Source organism: Cervus elaphus, chromosome 13 (assembly GCF_910594005.1).
Source record: "Cervus elaphus chromosome 13, mCerEla1.1, whole genome shotgun sequence".
In the NCBI taxonomy this organism is placed as follows: domain Eukaryota; kingdom Metazoa; phylum Chordata; class Mammalia; order Artiodactyla; family Cervidae; genus Cervus; species Cervus elaphus.
This window is the reverse complement of record NC_057827.1, coordinates 23,813,415-23,835,818: the sequence shown is the minus strand read 5'-3', so window position 1 is coordinate 23,835,818 and position 22,404 is coordinate 23,813,415. Positions and strand designations below refer to the sequence as shown.

The following is a 22,404-nucleotide window of genomic DNA, read 5'->3' as shown; positions in this document are numbered from 1 at the left end:
TGATTTTTTAAACATAATCAACTTATAGAAAAGTTTCAAGCACAGCATAAAAAAATCTGTCATGGGACGTCAGAGACCAGCCAGGGTAAGAAGGATGTCTGTCTGCTTAGCGGAGAGGCGGCAGCAGTAGTGGGGGGTTGGTTTCAAGGGGAATGGATCAAAGGTGTCATTATATTAAGGTATTAAGAATAATGGGAGCCATTATTAGGTTTCTTGCTATTGGAGAAAGGAGTTACATCAATGGAGACAGAGATAGCTAGAATGAACCCTTGATGTTGGATTGGAACTGGAGGCATAGTGTGAGGTCTGTGGGTACCCTTCCTTACCCAGCTTGGGCTCTGACACCTGGCACTAGTCTGCGTTCTGTGTGGTTGCCCTCCTCACCCTACTGGGACTCTGGCACCTCCCATCAGGCAACCCCCTAGCCTAGTGGATGCCGTGCTTACCGGCTTTGGGCTTCAACATCCCACACCAGGCTTCTTCCTTGCACAGACGCCCTCCTCTCCTGGCTCAGGCTCTGACTCCCCACGCCACGCGGCACCCCCTGCATGGACGTGCTCCTCATTCTACTTGGGCTGCGACGTGGGTTCCAGGTCACCCCTCTCAGTGGACACCTATCTTGCTTTGTCCACCTAACAGCTTAAAACTGAATGGGTCAGGAAGGGAAGTGCAGGAGAAAGGCATCTCATGTTTTGATACATAAGACTTTCAGTGTCTTTCAGTGTTAAATAATTTCTAATTTCCCATTTTAATTTTTCTGTAATCCATGTGTTGTTTAAAAGTTTGTTTTGAATTTTACAAAAAATTTACAGTCATCTTTTTGATTCTTGATTTCTGTCTTAATTACATTGTGTTCAGGGCATATGGTTTATATGCAACTGATTCTGGGTTTTATTACGATTTGCCTCGTGCCTAGCAAATAATTAGTTTTTGCAAATGGGGTATGTGTACTTGAAATATTTCTAGGTGTTGGATACATGGTTCTATACATGTTCATAGATTAAACTTAATTTTATTGTTTAAATTCATTGTCCTTACTAAATTTTTGTCTGCTTGATCTGTCAGTTACTGAAAGAAGCATAATAAATCTGCCATTATTATTGAGGATTTATAAACTTCTCCTTGTAATTCTATCACATTGTTTTACAAATTTGGATCTTAAACTTATGTTATTACAATTGTCATAGGTTCGTGGTGAATTGCACCTTTTACAATTATGTAGTTGCTGATATTCTTAAAAATGCTTTTTCTCCTTAAAATTTAATATAGCCATAGCAGCTGGGTTTTTTTTTTTGGGGGGGGACTGGGATTAGCATTTTTTGGTATATCTTTTTCAGTCTTATTTTCAACCTTTCTATTTCATATTTTGACTGTTTCTTTTATAAATCTTACACATATAGTTGTGAATTTATAAATTTCTATCACTTTTTGACTTGTGCACATATTTTTAAAACCAAATTTGGCAAACTTTTAAGTGCTGATTTTAGACTTCTACCATTTGTTATAATTCCTAATATAGTTCTTATTTTCACCATCTTACTGTATGTTTTAGATTCATCTTGCCTTTCCTATGCTTCTTTTTAAACCCCCTCTTCTGCTTTTCTATCTTTTTCATCTTGTTTTTAAAAATTTCCCTCTGTGTCATAAGCATTTGGTGAATGCTGACTAGTGTGATTTGATTTGCTGGTCAAGAAAACCCTGTGCTTTATGTTATTTGGCATGGATGTATACTTGGAAATCATGGATTCTCTTTATTTTATCTTTTAGCTCTAAATATTCAGAACACTGGCTTCCTCTGGGCCTATCAGAGCTCTTAAACTGAAAGCATTCAGTTTTGTATCTTACATTTTCTCCACTTAATGATACGGTGACAATTTTTCTCCTCTCTATGCCATGTGATGTCTATATAAGTCTATTGTTGTCCATGAATTTGTTTCCAGTTGCTTTGTTATTATAAGTAACTATGCATTGAACATCTTTGTGCCGGCATCTAGCTCCTCCCTTAGGAAAAATTCCTTGAAATTGCTGATCAGAAGGAAAGAACCATTTTAAAGGCCTTGCCTCCTCAAATATCACACTCTTTTGTTGCGGACACTTTCCAGCAGAGTATAAGAATGCTCAGAGAACATTCCAACAACTGGGTTCCCAAGGTCACACTGACCCCTGGAAGGGGAGTAGGGACGGTCAGGCTTCAGGCAGAGCCCCAGTCAGTTGCAAGACAGAGGTAGGGGTGTGGTCGGCTGCTGCCCGGGTGCTGGGATCACTGGGTGGGTGTGACTTAGGACTGGGATCTTGGGATGAGCCCCTTCTCCCTCCCACCTGTTGTCCGTGTTTTGGACTCTGCACTTAGACCCTGCATCAAGTCCAGACAACGGATCAGAGAGGGCAAGACACTCCCGCCGCCTCCACCCCCCTCCCCACCCCAGCTCCAGAAGGTCTTGGGGAAGCAGGCCCTGGGATAGGAGGGAGGAGCCCTTGGACACCGCCCCCCACCCCCTCCGCTGCCCTGGATGCACTTTTCGCTCTTCCAGTCGGTAGGCAGCCAAGTGCGCCGGCGCTGTTGGGTGAAAAGTCAGCTTGTGCTGCGATCACCGCCATCCGTCGACTCCGTGGCGGATTTGCGTCCCCCGGAGGTCTAGGGGCAAGCTTCTCTCTGCTCTGGAGCTTTCCCCCCCCCCCCCCCCCCGCCCCGAGTGGGAGGGGAGGGCGAGAGGGCCGAGGCTGAGGTCTCCGCCGGCCCGCCCGCCGCCGCCGCCGCCGCCGCCGCGGAGCTGCCAAGATGCCGCGGCCGCAGGAATCCGCCGGGGAGCGGCGAGGAGACCTGGGCCGGGAGGGGCGCGGGGACTCGCCGTCCTGCCGCCGGCCCGCGGCACAAAGCCCGCCCTTGTTCGGCTGCCTCGGATGCGTGCCCTGGGCCCAGACCTCCCGGGGTCCCTCTCTGTCCGGACCACGCCGGGAAGGGGACGTGCCGCCTGCCGCAGACTCCTGCTGGGGATGGGGGCGGGGGTGAGGAGGTGGGGCTTGGGGGTGTGGACAGCTCTGCCCGGGAGCCTGGGGCCCAGCCTCGGGCTCTGTTCTGCCAAGGAAGGCCAGGCCCAGACCCTGGTTGCTTGGCCCCCAGCCGGTGGGTTGCTCCAGCTGTGAGTCATGGACGTTCGCCACCTACTGAGGCAGCAAAGGTGCCCTTGTCACGGTCACCCTTGCAATGGGCAGGATGGGGTGCTGGGTGGGAGTGGACTGAGGTGGACGCAGGCGCCAGGCGCCTTCTCCTGTGCTGTTCTGACAGAGCATCACTCTGGGCAAGCCTTGGCCAGACTCATCCTCAGAGGTGGATCTGCCTCCCCTCCCACCCCCCTATACAGCCTTATCACTCACTGCCCACCATCCCCCAGAGGGAGTGGCCCATTTTTCCAAAACCTGGCAGATGGCAATGAGGTATTCTCCAGCTGGTGTCCCCTGACCCTGCCCGGCATTCCTTACACATGCATCTCTCATGATGGGCAGCCATCCCTCCATTCACTTCTCTACTTAGCATCCACTTATTGAGCGCCTGCTGTGTGCTAGGCACTGTTCCAGTGATGCAGGGAATACATCAGAGAAGAGGGCAGACCTAGTCTCAACCCACAAGGGTGCTGTGGCCTGACTCCAAAACCTGTTCCTTCACAGTTATTACGTTGACTTTGGCAGATCACTCCCGCTGGCCTTAGCTTTCCCTAGCTACAGATTCAACATAACGGGTCCACAGGACAGACCCGCCAGTCCTGGGCAGCTTTTTTGCTAAGGATTCTCTAATGGGTGACTAGCAAAGAGCACGGTGCAGAGTTAAGGGGAAAAAAAAGACGTTCCAGGAAAGTGAGAAGAAACGTGTGTGAAAAATAGACACCACACTAGATCAGCGTTCAATCAAACCAGGGCCTGCTGAGAAACAAGTGCAGACCTGCTATGTCTCGCTGAGTCCTGTTATTTTTACTCAGCAAATTCAAGCAAGATTTCATGGTCGCATCCAGAGGGCTGGAAAGAAGAAAGCTATGATCCTCAATGGCAAAGCTGATCCCTTTGCTGTGTAGGCTGGGGGTGAGGCTGGGAGTTTGGGGGGAATGGGGTAGGCCTGATCTGAACACACAGGCTCTGGTGACAGCACGGGCTGATTTTAAGCTCTCCATTTCCACCTCCTTCAGTGGCTTCCATGACCACTAAATTGAGTATAAAATTCCCAAAGGCCACAACTGTAACGTGAACTCCAGTCTGTTTTTCTTCAGCCCCATCTCATGTGATTTTTCCCACCTGTCCCCAGCTCCATCAAACAGGACAACACGTTGCTGCCTCTGTGCCCCGCTGCCTTGGCACTTGATAACCATGGTAACAGACACTCGCTCAGCACTCACTACATGCTAGGTCCTGAGCTTCCCTTATCTCAATCCTACAAGGTAGGAAGTGTTATTACCTTGACAGATGAGAAAACTGACACCCAGAATAGTTCCTGACTCACCCAAGATCACCCTGTAAATGGGAATTTGAACACAGTCCCCAGAACCAAGGGCTTCCCAGGTGGTGCTAGTGGTAGAGAACCTGCCTGCTAATACAGGAGATGTAAGAGATTTGGATTTGATTCCTGGTTCGGGAAGATCCCCTGGAGGAGGGCATGGCAACCCACTCCAGTATTCTTGCCTGGAGAATCCCATGGACAGAAGAGCCTGGTGGGCTACAGTCCATGGGGTTGCAAAGAGTTGAACATGACTGACGCGACTTAGCACACATGTACGCATGCATGCCCCAGAACCTAAACACTTGACAGTTATTGGGATCTTTGGAATCACAGTGCTGTGTCCTGTGTGATCTCTAGTAAATTGATGCTATGAACACGCTGGAAGTTTGGGGTGAAGATACCAAAAGCAAGAGATGAGACCAGTTGACCTGGATCTCTTGGGAGCCCCCAGATGGTCTCCTGTTTTAGATCGTTCTCTCTTTCCCCAACTCACGTTCATGAAGTACCGCACCTCTCCTCTAGCTGCCTTCCACCCTGCCGGCTGACTTGATGGAGCACAAGTTCCTGGGCAGTGACCAGCAGCATCTTCCCTTCCCCACCATGTCAGTCTGCAGAGATGGAGCCACTGTCCTGGGGAACGGTGTGTTATGATTGTCCAATCTCTCTGAAATCCTCACCCTGGCCAGTCAGGGCTTTTGTTATATGTAAGATAACTGATTGTCATGACTCCCTGCCATGCAGGAGGGAGACGGTGAAAGGGAGAGGGTGGTGGGTAAGGTGACGTACTGTGGCCATAGAAAGGAGCCTCTCAACTTCTGACAGAGTGTGTGTGTGTGCTCAGTTGCTGAGTCATGTCTGACTCTTTGAGACCCTTTGGGTTGTAGCCCGCCAGTCTCCTCTGTCCATGAGATTGTCCCGGTAAGAATACTCGAGTGGGTTGCCATTTCTTCCTCCAGGGGATCTTCCCAACCCAGAGATCTAACCTAAGTCTGTGTGTCTCCTGCATTGCAGGCAGATTCTTTTCCACTGAGCCACCGGGAAGCCCAGCTTCTAATGGAGAGCAGCACCCAAACCAGAGGAAAGGATAGAAATGTTGCAGTCTTCTCTGCTCTTCCAAGTTTCCAGGAAGTCCCCCGAAGTGCCAAATTGGGAGTCCAAGAGAGCAGAGTAGGTCCTGGGCTGGTGGAAGGAAAGTCTTTTGTTATAGGACTCCCTAGGCTTTGCCCACTGCCCATTAGGCCCAAAGGTCAAGTGAGGCAGTTGAGAAAAAAAAAAAAAAATTCCTCACTGTGAAGTGTCTGAGGCCCTTTTGAGATGAGAGAATGGCCCCCTTTCAGCAGCCCTGCTTGGAGCCAGGACAGTATTCCCAGAGGGAGCAGACTGCTGAATGATCATCTGTCTGCCCAGATGGACCAAGGCCTGACCTGCCAGGGAGGAGACTCCTGATTCTGGTTTCTGTTTTCGAATTCAGAGACTCTGGAGTACTTCAATAAATAAACACCTATTTATTGAGCTCCTACTGTGTGCGAAGCTTGGTGAAGGACACAAAGAAGCACTGATTTGAAAAACCACAGATCAGAATTTATTCATGCAAATGAGCTTGCTCTCTGGTACTCACATATCCAGGGAGGCCATCACTGTTTGAGGAATACTCCCAGCCCCTTCTCCCAGTGATCTTGAATTTTCTCAGGGAAGATGGTGGATGTTTTAAAATTAAAAATAGCTAATGGTCATTTGGCACTCATTCACCCGTTGCTTACTATGAGCCAGTCATTGTTCTTATCGCTTGGGGATGAGAAGGTCCTGAAAGTTTTCATGGCTTGCTAGGGGCGATCGGCAGGTTGGCTAGCCTGGTGACCAACTGGTCATTCTTCCAAGAGGCCCCTTGACCCACATGGTCTGGAAATGGTGCCAGCCCTCGAGGAGCACAGGTCAGGCCTGGTGTATGATGGCAGGAAATGACAATGCCCAGGGGTTAAGCACAAGGATAGCAGCTTGGGGATGCTGAGGGAACAGAGAGGAGGGAGCTCTAACCACACACAGGAGGGATGGAGCATTAGCCAGGGCTTTCCTGGAAAGGACAGCAATCACCAGTGTTTACTGAACACTTTTTATGTACTAGGCATGAGGGTGAGTACTTTACATGGGTTAATTATCTTGCTTTATCATCACTGCCCTTCCGGAGAGATACAATGGGACTTCCTGAGGAGGAACCCTTCCAATCTTGGAGGAGCATGGCTTTGGGAGGCAGACAGACTTGGGGGTGCATCCCAGATCTCTCTCTTCTTGCTGAAGGACCAACCTTTAGGCACTAACCTCTGGGCACTGGTTTCCTTATCTGTAAAATGGAGCCATTGAGACCAATTTGGCAGTGCTATTATGAATACTTGAAAAAGGATAATTTATGTAAAGCATTTAGCAGAGTATCCACTCGATGACTATCAGTCCTCTTTTTTCTTCTTAAAGAGATTATTCAGAAGGGCAACACTTACACTGATAGACTTGGGAGACTAAAGTTGTCATGATCCTAGCCGTCATATGCGTATATGTGTTTTTAGTTGCTCATTTGTGTCCGACTCTTTGTGACCCCATGGACTGTAGCCCACCAGGCTTCTCTGTCCATGGGATTTCTCAGGCAAGAATGCTGGAGTGGGTTGCCATTTGCTTCTCCAGGGGATCTTCCCAACCCAAGGATCGTGGAGTCTCCTTTGTCTTCTGCATTGCAGACAGATTCTTTACCTGCTGAACCAATGGAGGTGGGCCTAGTTAAAAATGGAAAAACAACTGGCTAGATCAGAAGTTGGCACAAGAACCCAAGGAACTGACTTTCAGTCTTGGAGAAAGGACTGGAAAGAAGGGGAAAATAGCCATTATTTTAATTTTTGCTGATGTACCTGAGTATGTTTATTCCCTGGCTCCCATAGAAGCACTTTGCTGTCTCTCTGGCAATATTAATAGTGATATTACACGTCAGTTGGGCTACCCAGGTGACACAGTGGTAGAAAATCTGTCTGCTGATGTAGGAGATATGAGACATGGGTTTGATCCCTTGGTCAGGAAGATCCCCTGAAATAGGAAGTGGAAACCCACTCTGGTACTCTTGCCTGGGAAATCCCATGGTCAGAGAAGCCTAGTGGGCTACCGTCCATGGGGTGGCAAGAGAGTCAGACACAACTTAGCAACTAAAACGACACCATCAGTTATAGTATTAGTTTTCATATTTTGGGAGCACAAAGGGAAGCAGCTGAGAATACTAAATTCCCCCAAGTCCTAGAAGTGGAATCTCGGGATTTTTTTTCTCTTCTTCCAGGTGTGGGAAGGCCTCACAGCCTGGGTGAGTCAACAGGGTCAGACTCAGAAGGATTGACTCAGGGTCCTGTCCCTCCCCTCTCATGACTGGCCTCCCTCATGCCTCATTCTGGGTGGGGTCTGGAATGCTCTGCTCACCCAGAGTCCAAATGCCACGTCCTGCCGAGCTCAGGAGGAATTTCACAGCCTCTGTACAAACCCAGCCTGGCAGAACCTGACCCCTGGCCTCTTCTTTAGGCTGTTTAACCTTCAACTGATGGATCCCCAAACTCTTGAGGGGTGGAAGGGTGGAGCCATCCCCACACTCGCGCTGATCTCTGTGGCTCCCTGTCTCACGTGCTCCTGGGCATTTATACACCTGGTTCGGGTTGTTTTTTGCCCTAGGATGGGAGTTATTGTTGTGAAGTCACTAAGTCGTGTCTGACTCTTTTCGACTCCATGGACTGCAGCATGCCAGGCTCTTTTGTCCATGGGATTCTCCAGGCAAGAGTACTGGAGTGAGTTGCCATTTCCTTCTCCAGGGGATCTTCCTGATCCAGAGATTGAACCTGTGTCTCCTGCATTGGCAGGTGGATTCTTCACCACTGAGCCGCCAGGGAAGCCCCTGGGAAGGGAGAGAAGTGGTCTAAAATCCTGAGGACAGTTGGGGAAGCACCGCTGGCTTTTTCCTCTTGCCCTCTTCCTTCCCCAAAGAACAAACACCATTAGGACACTGCGTAAAGTCAGATGACAAATGTTGCCCTGGGGGCAATATTTACAGTCTCTATCACAAGTAAAGTGATGGCATATAAAGAGCTCTTTGAGAAGAAAAAGAGCAAAAACCCAACAGAAAAATGGGTAAATGACATGAGCAGATAGTTATAGTAAAAAGAAAGGCAAATGGCTCTTAAACATGTGAAACTGTGTTCAGTGTCATAAGCAATCAGAGAAATGCATATTAAAACTTAATTGAACTATCGTTTCTCACTTATGAAATTAGCAATTCAATCTGAGGCCTGGCTGGCTGGTGCGCCCCTGTGAGAGTGCAAAACAGAGGGGAAGTTGGCAGGCTAACCACGTGGCATAGGTATTGAATCGGTCAAAAAGTTCTTTTGAGTTTTTGGTGCCATCTTACGGAAAAACCCGAATGAACTTTTTGGCCAATCCAATAGTTATCCTTTATCAATAGGTATCCAATGACCCGACACTGTCATTCCAGGAATCTACCCTGCAGACAGAACAAAACAAATAAGTACATGGTTATTCACTGTGGCGTTATTTGTCAAAGCAAAAGATAGAAGAACCCAAACACCCATCAAAAGGGGGCTGGTTGAATAAACTCTGGTATGTGCAGGTAGTGAATACCAGGCAGGTCTGAAAAAGAACAAGGAAAAATCCCTATGAATACATGTGTATTGATTTCTGGGATATATTGTTAAGTGGAGACAGCAGGAGGCTGAACAGAATATATAATATTACCTTCTGTATAAGAAAGAAATGAAAATAATAATTGGATATTGTTTGCAAAACAGAAACTAGAGAAAATAATTACATATTCAGTGGGGATGGGCTGCTAATGAACAGGGTAGAAAAGATAAGGATGATAGCAAGACTTTTTCTGAGTATGTCATCTCATATAGTTTTAACTTTGAATATATTTGGCTGCTCTAGGTCTTAGTTGTGGCACATGGGCTCTTCAGGCTTTTTTGCAGCATGCAGGATCTTTAGCTGTGGGGTGAGAACTATTAGTGGCATCTAGTTCTCTGACCAGGGATTGAGTCTGGGCCCCCTGCACAGAGAGCAACTGAAAGTTAAAACATTCAGTTTTAGCTTTTTGAGTATTTTATGTATTTGAAAGCAAAATTACTAGTAAATAAAAGGAAAAACTACCCTCTAAAGCTGAACAGAAACAGATGAACCTAACTCCATGTTAAATTTATAATATTACTTCATGGAGAAAGTAATTATTTCAAGTAACTTTTAAACATAATATTCTGACTAGAGTAGAATATATTTTACGGAGTAAAACAACTGGAAAAAATTCAAATTTTCACTTAGTAGGTTTATTGTTGGAAGTAATAGTAGCATTGTAATTTTGAAACTTTTATTTTTATGAAATAAAGCAAAAAAATAAAATATACTAATTTTATTAGGAACCAAGATTTTTAACATGAGAAAAAAGATACAAATATAAAAATAAAAGAAATTAGAAAAAAATTTGCACTACTAAATTTGCTTTAAAAATTATAATATAGATGCATATTTTTTAACAATTTATTTTCTACCTCTGTCCTTAAAGCACTTAAAACAGTGACACCCCAGTGTCGATGAGCATTCCTAGTGCCCAGATCTTGGTTCCTAAACATTATGGTGCCTTGGAGGTCAGCTGAGGCCAGCTCTGGAGCAGGAAAAGTATGAAATGGGTCTGGAATATCGTCTGTGTCATAAAGCAAGGTGGCACTCAAAGACGAATGGAAATTATGCCAAAAGAACATAGGAGCCAACTGAAGAGCCTTCTCCTAAACAAATGTGGCCCAATTTGAGCCAAATCACAAACATAATGATGGCCATTAATTGTAACACTAAGAATTAAAAAGAGTTCTGAGCTTCCCTGGTGGTCTCGTGGAAGTTCAGGGAACTAAGATCCCCATGGCACATGGCCAAAAACCCAAAACACTACCAATGTGATGTCACTGAACTCCAAGTTGAGAAGACCTTCTCATAAACAGATCTCAGAGGCCCATGCGAGCCGGCTGCAGCACACCACTGCCGTCCAGCCAGACAAAGGGTTGGAGCAGACAGGATGCATTCTGATTTCTCCGGAGTTAAGGTAGGGCTGGTGGTTGGAACCTTTTGTTTTTGTTGTTCAGTAGCTCAGTCGTGTCCAGCTCTTTGTGTCCCCATGAACTGCAGCACAACAGGCTTCCCAGTCCTTCACTGTCTCCCAAAGTTTGCTCAGAATCATGTCCCTTGAGTCAATGATGCTGTCCAACCATCTCATCCTCTGTCTCCCCGTTCTCTTCCTGCCCTCCCATCTTTCCCTGCATGATAGTATTTTCCAGTTAGTTGTCTCTTCGAGTTAGGTGGCCAAAGTGTTCGAGCTTCAGCTTCAACATCAGTCCTTCCAATAAATATTCAGAGTTGGAACCTGGACCTCAGGAAAGAAGGCATGTATCAGCTAAGATGTAGGATAAAATGAGCCTCCCAGCTGGAGCTAGGCCCCTCCACTGCTGGAAACTAGCACTCTCCACTATGCTCCCCGTGGGTTCCACTCTCTCCAAGCTGGATGCCCCTACCTCCAGACGGCTGCTCACCATCCCCAGACTGCCCATAGCACACCTTCTTTCCCAATAGTCCATCTTTGCTCAAAGCTCCTGGGCTCTCCACTTTACTACCCAGAGTCTCAACTCCTCTGCCTCGGCGTTCTCTCCTTGCTCCACTTCATTTCTCACACCAGTCCAGTGTTCATCCTCCCCTCACTGCCACACAAATACAACCTATATATTCTACTCCTGCAAATTCTCACTAACATTTTCCTGGCTTGGAATGTCCTACTCTATCCTGTCTAAATTCTGCAAGTCTGTAAATTCTGGTTCCAGACTCACACATTCCAGGAATCCCTCCCTGACTGCTCCAGCTCACAGTTGACTTCTTTCTGCTTTATTCTCACCTTCACTGCAGTGATTGCTTCCATTAATTGTCACCTCCACCACCACCTCCAGTGCCTTCCTCACTTCCACCATCCTAGTTCCTTACGTTCACTAGCACCACTATTCCTCACTACCACCATCACCTCTACCTTTATCTTCATCTCCTACATCACCTATACCATCACTGGTTCTCTACTTCCACATCACTTTCTTTTTTTTTTTTTCCAGTTTACTTTTTTTTTTATTAGTTGGAGGCTAATTACTTCACAACATTTCAGTGGGTTTTGTCATACATTGATATGAATCAGCCATAGATTTACACGTATTCCCCATCCCGATCCCCCCTCCCACCCTTCCACATCACTTTCATGCTTCCACCACCAATGCGCTATTACCTTCACTATCACTTCCTCCAGCACAGTTATCATCACCTCCAATTTTACTTCCATGGAGTCCACTTCCTTCATCACCTCCATTGCTGCTCTATGATCTTCACTACCACTTCCACCGTCATGGCCTCTGTCATCATCACTTCCGTCTTCTCCATCATTACTTCCTGGCTTATTATCACCCATCAACTCCGCCATTATGACCACTGCTATTTATCTCTTTGACCTCTATCCTTAGCACCACCTCCTCATTATCAGATTTTTCTTAATTGTCTCCATGTCCCTATCTTCGACACTGAACATAGAGATCTCCTATCTGGCCCTTGCCCATGAATGATATCTGTGTAAAAATGAGCCTCATTCTGTTGAGATTAAGGAGACCTGTATAAAGAAAGTCAAGTCAGATTTTGCTCAATCCCATGGACAAGGACATTCACAGCCCTTCTTGGGCACTAGAGCTTGGCACATATGTGAGTAGTGGGGGAAAAGAACATATGTTCAGTTCAGAGGGTGGCGCCACACGCTCAACAGCTCCTGCTCTGAGTCCCGCTGCCCTGTCATTATCAGAACCAGGGTTCCCCGGGCTTGAGGTCAGTGATGCAGGGAGCAGGAAGTGGCGCCAAGCCTGCTGGAATGAGTGGTCAGTCCAGCCCAACCCTTGGTCTGCCCTGTCTGCAGGCTTGCTGGGAAAGCATGCTGGTGCTCCAAGACTCCAACCTCAGGTGGTTAGGCATAAGTGCCAAACATCCCTAGCTTCCCTTAATAATCACTGTGACTCTCCCACCCCTGAAATTATCAAAACCCTCCTTGAACCAATTCTTGTTTGCCTCCCTACCATCTCTAGGGTGGATTAATTCCAGATGTTTGCAGCTTCCTGGGCAAAGAACTGCTTCCTGTTTTTTTTTTTCTTCCCCCCAAAGCATCCCTTCCCAAGCTTCTTGGGGATACTCCCTGCTTCTACCATTTTGAAATGCTGAACTTTCTCCATATTTTTCATGACATGAACACTTTCTCTCTTCTCGATGCTCTTGAGAATGAACCAGACAAATAAGTAAATCTATTTGCAGACTAGGTTCCTGGATGCTCTAATAGGCTTAATCGATCTTTCCCCCTGTGTAATCATGCCTTTATCACTGGGGAATGGGGTGCATTGACCCTGGCTCCGTATCATGAAACTCATACTGTCAGGTACCCATCCAGTACCTAAGTATGTGCCTTCAGGGTAAATTCAGAAGAGGAGCAGGTTATAAAATTCTCTTTCAGATTTGGCCTCTCTCACCATCCTGCTTCCCTCCCTTAGCCCCCTGCCATCCGCTGAACAATCACAGCTCTGTGCCTTTGCCCTTGAGGCTTCTCCTCTTGGAAAGCCCTTCCTTCTCTTCCTCCTCTGGCTCAAGACCCAGCTCAGGCTCTGGGTCCCTAGAAGGCTTCCCTGATACTCCAGGGAGAGCCGGATGCCTCCACTGGGCTCCCCAAGCTCCCTGCTCTCCCTCAATTAGAGCATTCATCACACTCCACTGTAACTGTCAGGTTAGGTACCCCCATCAGGCTGCACTATCTTCCCCCTAAACTGAGATCTTCACAAGGGGGTGGGGCATGGCTCCATCTCTGACTTGAAATAGTTCATACTATTGGTTTGAGATCTCTCCTGTAAGAAGTTCCTTGAATTATGTTTGTGACCTATGAACCTTTTTAAGTCAGTTCATAAAAGAGAGGCTTGAGGATGAGAGAATTCATCCTTCTACAGAAGAGAGCTTACCGTTTAGATCAAACAGAGTAGGAACACAGCTGGGGCTTGGATGGATCAGGACACAGTGCAGACATCGGGATACAGTGAGGTTCAGGACCAGCTGCCTCTCTCTGGTAGGGGGCTTCTGGGTTCCTGTGCTTCCTCAGACTCACTTCCCATTTTTGAAAGCATACTTTTTGCTCTGCGATGATCTATAGTTTCACTAGCCCAGTCAGCATGCATGTGTGCTAAGTTGCTCAGTCGCGTCCGACTCTTTGCGACCCTATGAGCTATAGCCCACCATGCTCCTCTGTCCATGGGATTTCCCAGGCAAGAATCCTGGAGTGGGTTGCCATTTCCTCCTCCAGGGGATCTTCCCAACCCAGGGATCGAATCAGTATCTCTTGCGTCTCCTGGATTGGCAGGCGGGTTCTTTACCACCAGCGCCACCTGGGAAGCCCCGACCCAGCCAGACAGGTTCATTATTTAGCAGCTATTTTGAAGCCCTAGCTCACATCTTTCCTGGACTTTCAATATGACATTTTAAATAGTCTGTGGCTTCCTGTGGACTATTTACTTTTAAAGCAGAAAAATTGTTCTATTTATTTCTATTTTTCCCTAACAATATTTTCCAATAGTTCCTCTTACTAAAAATGACAGGTTTTTTTTTTTTTTTTTGGTTGTTCCCCTATCACCAGGAGGTAGAGTTTAATCAAGTGTGTGTGTTGAGGTGAGAGGTTTACCCAAATATTTCCTGTGTAAGAGCCAGGTGACTTAGGACCAAGCCCTGTGTGTGTACTTTCCCTGCGGGTTCTAAAGCTATAGTGCCTACCCCAGGAAATGCTTGCGAATCTCCTTGTCAAACATCTCTTCCGTTTTGTGTTTGGACGAGGTTATTTCTGCTTTCAGAAAAGATGTCAGGTTGGGTGTGCACCATCACTGTGGGTGGATGGGTGTTCCTGGCCCAGGGGTTTCCAGGGTCACCACCCTGGCAGGGTGTGTGGGAGGAGAGGAGCTGACCAGCCTAGACGGGCTTCGAGGTGGCTGAGGTCCAGCTCTTGAGAAGCAGAATCAGCTTTACTGTGGGCTTGGGACCAGTGAACTTTATCTCAGTGTTCAAGAGTCATTAGGTGGTGGGTGCCTACTCATGCCACATAAAAGGGAGACATTTCCCCTCAAAAGACTTCATTCTCCCTGGTCTCTCTGGCAGAGCCTTTCCTATCCTTTCCAACAGGGTACAAAAATTCCATCTAAGCAAGGGCCAAGGTCAGGGCTTCCCTGGTGGCTTAGTGGTAAAGAATCCACTCACCAATGCAAGAGACGAGGGTTCAGTCCCTGGGTTTTGGAGATCCCCTGGAGAAGGAAATGGCAACCCACTCCAGTGTTCTTGCCTGGAGAATCCTATGGACAGAGGAGCCTGGCCGGCTACAGTCCATGGGGTCTCAAAGAGTTGGGCACAACTTAACAACTAAGCAACAGTATCAGGGCACAGGTTGAGAGACTGTTGCTCTCAAGCTCCTAAACAGCTTGACAGGGCTCCCTTAGCTAGCTCAGATCAGGCCCGCCACCGCTCCCCCTGCACCGCGCCCCCCGCCCCCCCCCCACCCCCCCGCGCCGCCCCCGCTGCCTCCGCTTCCAGGTTCATCATCTGAGCAGAGTTCTTTTGGTACCACGTGCTTTTATTCCCTTTTGTTATCAGTCTCTTCTCTGAACAAAGCTGTGCAGTGCAGTCTTCCACGTATTCCTTTCTGGTGCTCTGTGTCCTTTCAAACCTAAGGCTGCGGACTTTCTTGCTGGTCCAGTGATTAAGAATCGTCTCCCAGAACAGTGTGGAGATTTCTTAAAAAACTGGAAATAGAACTGCCATATGACCCAGCAATCCCACTCCTGGGCATACACACCGAGGAAACGAGATCTGAAAGAGACATGTGCACCCCAGTGTTCATCGCAGCACTGTTTATAATAGCCAGGACATGGAAGCAACCTAGATGCCCATCAGCAGACGAATGGATAAGGAAGCTGTGGTACATATACACCATGGAATATTACTCAGCCATTAAAAAGAATTCATTTGAATCAGTTCTAATGAGATGGATGAAACTGGAGCCCATGATACAGAGTGAAGTAAGCCAGAAAGATAAAGATCATTACAGTATACTAACACATATATATGGAATTTAGAAAGATGGTAATGATAACCCTATATGCAAAACAGCAAAAGAGACACAGATGTACAGAACAGACTTTTGGACTCTGTGGGAGAAGGCGAGGGAGGGATGTTTCGAGAGAATAGCATCAAAACATGTATATTATCTAGGGTGAAACAGATCACCAGCTCAGGTTGGGTGCATGAGACAAGTGCTTGGGCCTGGTGCACTGGGAAGACCCAGAGGGATCGGGTGGAGAGGGAGGGGTGAGGGGGATCGGGATGGGGAATACATGTAAATCCATGGCTGATTCATGTCAATGTATGACAAAAACCACTACAATATTGTGAAGTAATTAGCCCCCAACTAAAAAAAAAAAAAAAAAAAAAGAATCGTCTCCCAATGCAGGAGACGTGGGTTCCATCCCTGGTTGGGGAACTAAGATCCCACATGCAGTGGGGCAACTAGAGAGCCTTTGAGCTGCAACTACCGAGCCTGTGGGCTCTTGAGCCCATGCCCTGCGACATGAGAAGCATGCATGCTTGAGCGAGAAGCCGCAACAAAGACCCAGCACAACCAAAACAAACAAAAATGCACAACAAAACAAAAACCCTAAGACTAAAGTCACTTAGAAGACATTTCTATTTTATACTTTAAAGTGTGCAGGGTATTGTGAATAAATCTGCTGTAGACATTTTTTTTTTCATGTCTTTTTGGTGAACATTTGTACTCCTCTCTGTTGGTGGGATCACTGAGTCATGGAGTGCTATTCACCTTTAGTAGATTCTACGAAATGATTTTCCAAAGCAGCTGAGCCGACTTACTCTCCCACTAGCACTGTCTGAGTGTTACGCTTCTCCACACCCTCCCCAACACTTGGGATTATCCATTTTTTAAATTTTAGTCTTCCTGGTGGGTATGTAGCAATGTCTCATTGGGTTATTGTTTACATTTCCCTGACAAGTAATGATGTTGGGTTTTTTTTTTTTCCAAAATAACCATTTTGGACATCTTTTTTTTTAAAGTTTCTGTTCAAATATTTTCCCTATTTTTTAACTGAGTTGTTTCTCTCCTTATCACTGACTTGTGGAGTCTTAAAAGTAGACATTCTAAATAGGACTACTTTGTCAGTATATATATTGCAAACGTCTCTCAGTCTTTGTCTTATCTATTTGCTTTCTTTTTTAAAAAGATTTTTTTTTAATGTGTACCATTTTTTAACGTCTTTACTGAATTTGTTACAATATTGCTTCTGTTTTAGTTTTTTGGCCATGAGGCATGTGGGATGATAGTTCCCGGACCAGGGATCAAACCCGCACCCCCTGCATTGGAAGGTGAAGTCTTAACCACTGGACCACCAGGGAAGTTCCCTTTATTTGCTTTCTTAATAGTGTCTTTTGATGAACAGGTTGTTAATTTTAATGAGTCCCAGAATGTGGGAACTCCTAGAGTCCTAAATCATTAGCTCTAGAAACAGTCTTAGGACTCATTTGGCTGAGCCATCTCGTTTTATAGAAGAACCAATTAGGGCTGACAAGAAAGAGGACTGTAAAAATGAAAACTTGGAATAAACTCTTTATTCCTAAAAGCTAAAGGAGTTCTGGGCTTCCCAGGTGGTGCAGTGGTAAAGAATCTGCCTGCCAGTGCAGGAGATGCTAGAGACGCAGGTTGGATCCTTGGGTTGGGGCGATCCCCTTGAGTAGAAAGTGGCACCCCCTCCAGTATTCTTGCCTGGAAAATTCCATGGGCAGAGGAGCCTGGTTGGTACAGTCCGTGGGGCCGCAAAGAGTCAGACATGACTAAGCATACACACACACGAAGGAGTTCTATGATCATCGTTATTATCTTTATCAACAAGGCCACTAAGATTTTACAGACTTACTTCATGGCAGGCACTATCTAATTAATCACCACATAGGTATATTTTTAGGGTCCCTGGTTAATTCATCCACCCAGCTGATCTTTCACCTGGTCTCTTTCATGCATATCATGCCTTCAGCAAGAAGCAAGCACATCCTGAAGTTGGCGGTTGACAGAACATGCTCTCCTGCTCTAAGGCACAACCTCTGGGCTGGAGTAGAGAGAACTCTGGTGGGAAAGTTTTGCTGCTAATGTATTTATGGAATGAATGTATTTAATTCAAATCTGTATTCCTCTTTGTTGTTGTTTAGTTGCTAAGTTCTGTCCATCTCTTTGCGACCCTATGGACTCCTCTGTCCATGTAGGCCACCAGGCTCCTCTGTCCATGGGATTTCCCAGGCAAGAGTTCTGGAGTGGGTTACCATGTTCTTCTCCAGGGGATCTTCCTGACCCAGGGATGGAACCTGTGTCTCCTGTATTGGCAGGCAGATTCTTTACTGCTGAGCCACAAAGGAAGCCCTGTATTCCTCTAGCAAGGATGAAAATACAAACTTTAAAAAAACAAATACAAAAAAAAAGCTAAGCCTTACCTAATTAATCCTCCCAACAAGCCTATGAGGAGGAGGCTAGTGTTCGCATGTGGGACAGATGAAGAGTGCAGAGCTTGAATGGGCCCAGGTCACACAGCTGTATCTGCCTGACCCAGGGCTGTCTGAGTCTTCCTAACGGGCCACTCTGTGCCCCTCCAGTGCTTCCATTGCTCAAACATGTGATTTCTGTAGGCTTCAGTGCTCGTATGGTCTTTGAGTAGACCTGGCCCTCTGTTCCAGGAGGGCATGAGTCCACACAGCATCTTCAGGGTCCGCCCCAGTCTGCTGTGGTCCTGAGGCTACAACCATATGGGAGCTACCTTTAGATGTGCAGATGTGAAGGGCCCTCCCCAGAGCCTGTTCCCTTGCATTCCCTCCCACTTTCTTTATCTCTGTCGGAGTCTCTGTCCTCTGTGTGGTGTTGGGCCAGTCCCCTTATGGATCCCAGCCACGAAGGGTGATGTGAGGCTGCATTTTGTGTGGACCCATGGAAGTCTTATGAGCAAGTGTGAAAACTGACTCACCTTCACACCAACCCACAGGTCCCCATAACCTGGGGCCCCAGAACTCATGTCCCAGATTTTCTCAATCTTTCCCTATGGAGTGGAGACTTTATAAGTAGAAGTGACATACTGAGAAGAAACCCTAAAATGACTTGAGATTCTTTTTCCACCCTGCAGACCATGAGACCACATTTGTACGTGCGCATGAGCCCGCATACATACATCAATGGGGCCAGAGCCATGGGGCTCCAGGATTGGGGCTGCCTTTGATATAGAGGATGATCTGTGTGGTGGAATTTAATGGGGGAATGAGGGCTGGGAATTCATTTTCTTCTTGACTCACTTGGCACATCCCCTAATATCTCCTTCCCTGGTGGGGAGAGGTCATTGCTGCGTGTTGGGGACAGACCTCTGTTGGGAGTCCTTCTTCCTGCCTGCAACTGTGCTGCGTCTCCAGGAGGTATAATCCCAGGGGGTCCCAAGCCAAGTGCAAGGAAGTGTTATTCCCACAGAATGAGGAAGAGCTGGCAGGACAGCCCAGAAACAGGGACTTTGACCACCCTGCTCCCTGAAACCCTAGGCCAGAGGCAACCTTCAGTAGCCTCCTAACTACCTGGCTTTCCTTGGGGAGGGGAAGAGGGAAAAAAAAGGAGAGAAAAAAGAATGAGGAGGAAAAAGAGGAAAAAATAAAGAGAACGCTCCCTCTTTCCCTGTCTCAATGATGTGCCCATGTTGTCCTTCAGGGTCCTCCCTTGAGGAAAACCTAGGGCTGGAGACCAGCAGATACCTCATCCCTAAAGAAGCGCTTGTGATTTTTCAGACAGAGCCCCAGAAGGGGTCTGTTTTTAGATATAATCGTGGAGCTGACTTGAAATATTTGTAAAGTGCATTGGAGTCAAGAGTTAGTCCCGTGCAGTCATAAATATAGGACACTGATATATGTACTTGTTTGTCTCTCCAGCAAAGAAATATCCTCTGCCATGCTGGTCCCTGACATAGCAGACAGCAGAGGAGTCGTGCACTCTGCTCTCAAGTCCAAGGCACTGGGGAGGACTTCCAGCAGAGGTAGGCAAAAATGGATGACGTTCAGGGAGTGGAAATTGATGAGTTGGAAGAGAGGGGAAGAGCCAGGAGACAGGTAAGGAGACAAGACTCTTGTAGACCCAGTGGAGGGACCCCTGTTTTGTGTAACAGTTCTTTATTTGCATATGGTCTGTGGCAGCAGTTAGATAGATGGCTAGGCTTCCTAAGAGCAAGAATACTGTGCTGTGCCTTATGGAGAAAATACACATACTAGATAAGCTTAGTTCAGGCATGAGTCATGGTGCTGTTGACTGTGAATTCGATGCTAATGAACCAACTATATATTATTAAATAAGATGCCCTTAAATAGAAACACACATAAAACAGAGCTGTGAACTGATGGTAATGAAAATGTGACCAGAGGCTGGCAGGAGCCTAACCCTATATTCCCCCAGAGGAGCAATACTTCAGTGTTTGCTAATTCAGTGTTTGCAGTGACTTATAGAACATTAGTGCGACTAAGGAGAATTTTCTGTAGATCAAATGGCAAGAAATAGACAACGTCTATTAGAACCAACCAAGAGAAGAGAGGGGAGCGTGAGATGAAGCAGAGGCAGAATGGACAGCGGGAAGTGTCAAGGGGACGGGTTCTTGGGGCTGAACAAGGGGCCAGCAGCTGTGAGGCTGTGAGGAGGACAGCTGGGCCATCAGCACTTTCAGTCAGAGGTCACAGCAAGGAGGGACCCACTTAGAGAAATGCCTGAGCCCTGCAGGGATGCAGTGGGAGATGGGTCTCAGCTGGGATGGGGGCGGGGCAGGGTGCAGATACACCTGGAAGGGAATTCTTTGGCCAGGAGAGCACCCCAAGGTGCAGTGGGGGGTTGGGCCTTGAAGATGAGGGGTCATCCCTCCCTCCATGGTATGGGAGACAGAGTGGACAGGACTTCCTGATCAGCACCAGGCTTCCTGAACCTCAGGCACAGGCTACACACCTCCAGAACAAGGCCAGAACTGTCCTTGGAGCAGGGGAGTCTGTCCTGGGCACCAAGCCCGCCCTGTGGGCCAGCTGGCCAGAGACAAAGTCTGGGGCAGCGGGGCCTTAGCAGCCCAGGAAGAGGGGGCAGAATGTCAGGCCAAGACTGGGGACTTCAGGAGAGTGTCTGCTCTTTGCCCTGTGCTCCTAGGAGGGGTTGTGGACTGGGAACTATAAAGATCCGTCCATTCAGAAACCATCCACCCCAGGAAGACAGGCTGTGGTCAGAACTGACTTAGTCCTTACAATTGATCTGAAAGTCACCCACTCACACCTCATTATGTCACCCAGGCACACCTCATTATGTCAATGTTCTGTTTGCACACAAATAACCTTTTATTGACATTAAAAAAACAAAACAAAACTAGTAAGTCATAGGTTTTCAAACTGGAAAGTGCCTCCAGAAGTCCAGTTCCTTACTGGGAGCAAGCAAAATATTATTGTGCCCACGTGACAATTTAGGAATAGGGCACAGGGGCCTTTATAGATAATACGGAGCAGATGGAGACTAGAATGGGGCTTCCCAGGTGGCGCTAGTGGTAAAGAACCCGCCTGCTAATGCAGGAAACTCAAGAGATGTGGGTTCTATCCCTGGATCAGGAAGATCCTCTGGAGGAGGGCATGGCAGCCCGCTCCAGTATGCTTGCCTGGGGAATCCCGTGGACAGAGGAGCCCAGCGGGTTACAGTCCATAGCGTTGCACAGAGTTGGACACGACTGAAGCGACTTAGCATGCATGCATGGGGACTTGAATGCAGGTCCCGTCTCCCTAGCTTGACTCCCCCTCATGTGGTTTGAGGACTTGACTCCCCCTCATGTGGTTTGAGGACTTGACTTTTTCCATTCGATCCCTGTTTTCCTCCAACACATCTAAGGGAGTGTGTTGTAACAACACAGTGTAAAGGAACCGTGTGCCTGCTGTGATGTGCACTTGCCTTTCTCTTCCTGCTTCTGATAACTTTGGCCCATCTGTCCCCCTTCATCCCTGACTCTCCCAGTCCTCTACCCATCGCTTCGCTCTGTGGTCCCAGAGAAAAGTGTCTGTGAGGGTGAAGACACGGGTGGGCTGCCTTGCACAGCAGGGTTCTGTGGCTCCTTGAAAAACAAGGTTTGCTCTGTGTGCCGTGCCATGGAGGCCAGCTGCTGGGGGAGAGCAAAGGAAAGAAAATCTGTTTCAGAAAGCCCAGGTGAAGGCGGCCAAGACAAATACACCCAGCCAAGGGAGTAGGAGGGCTGGAAGATTCCAGATGCAGAGGCTTCGCTACACCACCAGGACTTGACCAAGGAGCTGGGCAGAGGAGGGAGGGAGAAGATGTCAGGCAGGCTGTCTACCTGCTGCCCCCAGAGCCCAAGCACGAGACGTTTTCCTGGGGACCGGCCTTTTGTGGGTGGAGGAACTGAGCAGGGTTCAACCAACAACACAAGCTTCGCTTGGAACCCCAAGGCCCCACAGTGGGAAATGGGGGAAGGGGTGTATGGACCACGCCCGGCGTTGTCCCAGGTGATGACCAGCTAGGCCTTCTGCTTCCTGTCTGTCTCATCCCGCCCCCCGCCTGCCTCCCTCTATGTCACATGGCTCTTCTGTCAACAATGGCTGAGCAAGAGAGGCCGAGGGGCCAAGGGGATGTGTGGGTCCTTCCTTTAAGGCTGTTCTGGGAACCAAAGCTGGGCCTCATGGAAATGTACGCTCTGAAAGGACAGCCCCTG

The 22,404-nt window shown here is 47.5% G+C and overlaps 1 protein-coding gene across 25 annotated transcripts in view; it reads left to right on the top strand.

Annotated features, from left to right (window-relative positions):
* The window catches only part of LOC122706220 (myeloid-associated differentiation marker-like), a 114,492-nt gene that overhangs the window by 62,733 nt on the left and 29,355 nt on the right, over positions 1 to 22,404 (top strand). For 12 of the 25 annotated variants that reach the window (XR_006344341.1, XR_006344343.1, XR_006344342.1 and 9 more), the window contains exon 2: positions 19,604 to 19,707. The exons of 5 other annotated variants lie outside the window; for them this stretch is intronic. The gene's annotated coding sequence lies outside the window, so the exon portion shown is untranslated. Of the gene's footprint in view, positions 1 to 10,503; positions 10,605 to 17,004; positions 17,024 to 17,081; positions 17,781 to 19,603; positions 19,781 to 22,404 lie in introns of those variants that run through there. 8 more of the 25 variants (XM_043921277.1, XM_043921278.1, XM_043921297.1 and 5 more) reach the window with 5 other exon arrangements.